Source organism: Cupressus sempervirens, chromosome 11, assembly GCF_028749045.1.
Source record: "Cupressus sempervirens isolate cs-2001-9-10 chromosome 11, ASM2874904v1, whole genome shotgun sequence".
Classification (NCBI taxonomy): domain Eukaryota; kingdom Viridiplantae; phylum Streptophyta; class Pinopsida; order Cupressales; family Cupressaceae; genus Cupressus; species Cupressus sempervirens.
Genome location: NC_143128.1, coordinates 253,182,164 through 253,187,770, shown reverse-complemented (window position 1 = coordinate 253,187,770; position 5,607 = coordinate 253,182,164). Strand labels below are relative to the sequence as shown.

Sequence of the window (5,607 nt, the reverse complement as noted above, 5' to 3'; positions counted from 1 at the left end):
ATAAGTGGAACTTTCTAAATTTTTATGATATGTTATAGATTAAAGTGTAGCATTTGGCCGTAGATTCTGATATCTTATTATTGAGCTCATACACAAATATATTTCTAGGGGCAAGGAGAATTAGAATCTATTTAATCTGATATTATTTGCATATCTTTCTATCTATCTCTAAATTTATGCATTTGGTATCACTACATTAAATTTTTACAATACTTTATAGTTAGCTAGTTTAAGTGGTACAAAATACAGAGTCTAAAGTTTTGTTGGGAGTAAAATAGGAAAGCTTTGAACCATTACTCAATAATTGAAACAACTTAATCATCATAGTTGAATCCTTCTTGAGATTTAGGTGAGTTTTGTTTATATTTAGGGAAAAAAAAAAAGGAATAATTTTGTATTTAAATTTTCATTCTTTAAGATTGCATAATGATAGCGTCAATTACTTGATCTAGGAAAAAATTGCAACATGTATTTGATTTTTGTAATCTTTTTAAAGCTTAAAGCATATGCCACACAACTTAATTCGTCTAGGGAATCAATCTAGATTTAGTAATAAATTTTAATAACTAATGTCATTCAATTCACATTGTAGGGCATATGGTAGTGGAAAGGAAGGCAGTCCTTTGGGTGATGTCCCTAGATTTGAAAATGCACGCATGAAGCTTTAACGATATGTCATTATTTTTAGTCAATTATAGTTTTTCAACTTAGATAATAAATGATGTTTTTTCAATAATGAATTGATTTACATCTTTTGAATTACTTTATTGTAGGGTCATGATATTCTTATGGCTACCATGCTAAATGGTACTACTATTATGGATGGTGCATTGTTTTTTATTGCAAATAATGAGAGTTGTCCTCAGCCCCAAACTTTAGAGCACCTTGCTATTGTAGAAATAATGTGTCTTTAGCATATTATTATTCTATAGAACAAAATTGACCTGATCCAAGAGTGTGTAGAAAACAACCAACACGAAGTAATTCAAAAATTTATTTAGGTACTTGTTGAAATTCATTTTGTGCATTTTAAATATATTTAATCTCAATGCTAAATGCATTGATGATTGTTACCAATTCTCATATTGGCATTTGTTTTTCCTTATGACTCTAAGGTGTTGTAAATGTTTTGGTTCTATTAGGGTACCATTATTTTTTGCAAAAAATAGATGCATTTCTATAGTTCAAGAGATTAGCTAATTGTCATGGATGTTATCTGGTTCTCAGCCTATGGAGCAACCCATTTCACACTCTTGATAGCATCCAAAAAAACTTGCCTGAATCCCTCAATAAAGGCAAACCACTATTCTATTGCTCTAAATATTGTAGGTTTTCTTGTCCTCCAATCATAAGGATATTTATGTTTGTATGCTTCTTCCATGATAAGACATGAGTGTTCATCTAAGCTCTTGAAAATTGCCACATTTTCATCACCCAAGACATCCAAACTAGAAAACTCCCCACTTTCTTCAGTAAACTTTTCATTATCATCTACAGGAAATGATACTGGAAGCTTATATTTCATGCCAATCAAAAAATCTTCTTGGCCATGGCCGGGGGTAGTATGAACCAACTCTGTTCTAGATTTCGTCATTATGTAATCTCTACCCACAACAACAAGGCCTTCCCTATTTTCTAAGGGATGGATATAATTGCAATTTTCAAGATCTAAACCACAAAATGTTCCCAACACATCAAGCTCAAGTACCCCCCACTTCAATTGTAGAGTACTAACTAAATCTATTGCAACTAAAATAAGTTGGCTACTTTCAAAAATAGGATTTTTAACACCTTTTGTAGTAGTATCTACATATGATTTTTTTCTTACCTAGACCATTGAATAAAGAAGCTAACCATTGACTACAATAGAAACATTTGTGTAATATCCCCAACCAAATAGAGTTTAATAATATGCTAATTATTACACCATTTGCAATTGATAATGATCCAAGCCTATTGCCAATATGAGAATGGTCTCATCAATATTTTTGGTTAGTCATACCAATATCTCATATTTACAAAGAGTTAATCATTATCAAAAGAGCTCATCTCTATTGACTAACGACTCAGTAGAAAGACAATAGCTCTAAACCTTTGACAACAACATTTGATAAGACTATGGAAAGATACAAAGTCTTAGAAATGACAACATCAACATTACAAGAACATTCAGATAGTGACAATAAATGCCTTAGGACCAATGTCATTATAAATTATGTGATAATATCATTACCAAACACTTTCTATGGATGCATGTAGGTATCTTTGAGATTAAGGTTGTCCAAATCGATAATAATCATAAGAATTATGTTATTTTGTTACTCCCTCAACCAATTCTCATTGTTAGTTTTTCTTAAAACATAATAAATGACAAGCCACCAATAACTAAGGGTGACAACTTTCCATTATGTCCCTTCATCATTTACAAATATCCAAGTCGATCGACTATGAGAGGGGGGTATGAGAATTGATTTTATAAAAAAAGATTCTCTTGTGGATTCCACTAGCTAAGCATTTATGTTGCTATTGCAACCTTTTATATTAAAGTGCAAGCATTAATATAACAGATAAGAGATGGCACTATATTTAGAGCATATTCATTTTTGCATATTTGAGATGACTCCAAATCAGCAGATTGCATAATTCATATTAAAGAATATCAGAGATGACTCTGTCATTCAATTATCCTAACACAACAACATATATTACATTTCCTATCAAAGGTGGTTCGTAGGGTACGTGCATATTCCATAATTGCTAAGTGAAAGATAGTCACATATAATTATTCAAATTGTTAGGGTCTATTGCAGTCACAACCTTGTTAGATTCATTATATTCCATTGCGGCATTGAAGTTACAATTGTAAATGCGTGTATGTGTGTGCACTATTTACATCTCCATTACATAATTCATTTTCATTACATTTCTCATTATACACTTCTTGCATTAATTTCATATTACACCCACACTTGCATATTAATTCATTAGTTCATTTTATCCATATTAGCATTCAGAATTACGAGTCATATATACCTTCATTTTTCAACATTCATAAATCAATAGAATTAGCTATAATATTGCAATACCTCATGTAGTGTCCAAGAAACATAAAAAGAGGACATTGCAATTTGTAGGAATTTTCCATAGGGTTGTAGTCCAGATAACCAAACCAAACTGGGTAGAAGTCCTTTGAGAAAATTAGGAGCTATGTCTGCTATGTTAACCACTTTAAAAATAACATAAACACTTCTTGATATGTGTTCCTCTAGATACTCCAACTCAACCTCAACCAAAGCCATGCTAGATGAGGGACTCCAATGAATTGGTTTTTGGCCTCTATAAATGTGGCCCTCAAATTTTTTTTTCCCAAATACTTCAATCTATGTAGCTTCATATATACTCTAGAGAAATTGTCAAATAGGGGGACCAAGCACATGGTGCACCTTATACCCTTCAAGCAGCTTATATTTGTTAACTAAATCTTTTAGTATCTTGTTCAATGCATGTCCAATATGCAAATTTCCATTGGCATAAGGGGGACCATCATGAAGAGTAAAAATATCCCCCATGGTCTTGTTTGCAACTCTATTTAATATCTATTTCTCATCCCACAACTTCTATATTTCTAGTTCATGTGTTGTTGAATTGGCTCTGAGGTTGAAGTTTGTTCGAGGTAAGTCAACCATATGCTTGTACTCATTTTCATCTTTAGTTTTTTCTTGAGATGTTTTAGGTGCTGCTACGATGACGAAAACCTTCTCTCCAAATGAAAGAGTTGAACAAGACCTATTAAAAACTAAAACAAGAAATGGGTATTGTTTTTTGTAGCAAATAGATGCATTTCCAAATCGCTTGAAATGGGGATGGATGCAGATCTATGTTTAAGAAAAAGCCACAAAGAAGAAAGTGCAAGGCTAGAAGAAGCAACCAACAACCTATTTGCTCCTAGGGCTGTACATGTAATAGTTAAAGAGGATGCAATGCTACCCCTAATTGGACATTGAAGAATTGCCTAGTCCATAGCCCTTAAATAAACAATGTTGATAAAGTTGAGATTAGAAACCTTATTCAAAATGCTTTAACTTATTTTTTCCACTTCAGATTCTACATCAGCACTCACATAGGAGATAGGAGCCCACAAAAAAGATGAAGACTATCGGTCTGTGGTGCAAGTTAATCAATGATGAAGTGGACAATGAAGAAGTGCCCTCTCCACAACCCTTACAACCATAATGTTGACCTTGTGGAGATTAGAAACCTCATATTAGTGGCTTTGACCCCAAATTTTGGTTGCATCTGCATCACTCACATAGTTGATGGTGCCCTAGGCATACATGTCCATTTGTTCCATGTTGTATCAAGCAATTTTTTATTATCCAAGCCATTTAATTTGCAACCTTTTAAATCTCTACAAAGGTAAAGTTGGAGTAGGAGAATTTTTCTTCTCAAAGGTGTCCTCTGATTGTAAAGCGTCCATTCCATTAGCTATTGAATTGGATATGTCTTGTTTGTTCAATAGATAATGGAATGGATGCTTTGCAATCAAAGGAAACCTTTCGAAAGAAAAAAAATTCTATTCCAAATTTATCTTTGAAGAGATTTAAAAGATTGCAAATTAAATGGCTTGGATAAGAAGCAATTTCTTGATACAACATTAAAAACAAATTCGACCAAACATTGGTGGAAATTTTGACCAATGCTTGTTAGTTTTCTACCAAGCATTGGTCAAAATTTCCACCAACTAAAAAAAAATTTGATCAACCATTGGTGAAAAATTCCACCAATGCTAAAAAATTTGACCAAACATTTGTGGAAATTTTGACCAATGCCTGTTAGTTTTCTATCAAGCATTGGTCAAAATTTCCACCAATCAAAAAAAATTTGATGAATGGGTTGGTCAAAATGTTGACCAACATTGAAAAATCAGGACTACCAAAAATTAAAAATTTTTGACGAATGTATTGGTTGAAATTTCAACCAACTTGTAGGTTGGTCAAAATTTTGATGAGAAAAACTTCGACAAACATCTTGGTAAAAATTTTGATCAACCTGGGTGGAAATTTTGACCAAAATTGGTCAAAATTTGAGTTCAAATTTACTAGTGTGAATGGTCTAAAGTCCTCTAACAAGGCTCACTTCTAACAAGGTGATTGAAATCCTTTAATAGGGTCACATTTAATAGTGTGTATTGTAACCTTTAATAGGGTTGGCCTTTCACAAGGCATCACTTTAGAAGAGTGAAAAGAGTAGCATGTTACAGGTGGTTTTTCCCAAATTGAGTTTCCACATAAATCATTGTGTTAAGTATGTTGATGAATCTATTCTGTTTCATGTTTACATTTTTGCAAAGTTGATTTGATAGTAACCTAAAAGTTTTAAGTGATTGCATAATCTTATGGATGCATGCATGTTGAATGATGTTTTATGGGTTCACTAAGCTATGAAAAGTTTTATTTATACATTTGGACCTTGGATAACTAATTCACCCCCTGCCTCTTAGTTATTCTAAAGTATTTCAACATGCATAACTAAACATTATAGTGCATATGGCTACATATGATTATTTACCATAAGGAAATTATATTTCTTTTATACCAAGTCCTAAAA

At 32.4% G+C, this 5,607-nt stretch overlaps 1 pseudogene; it reads right to left on the bottom strand.

Annotated features, from left to right (window-relative positions):
* Window positions 1–1,192: 1,192 nt before the first annotated feature.
* On the bottom strand, window positions 1,193–3,569 carry LOC149529107 (isoleucine--tRNA ligase, chloroplastic/mitochondrial pseudogene; annotated as a pseudogene).
* Window positions 3,570–5,607: the final 2,038 nt, after the last annotated feature.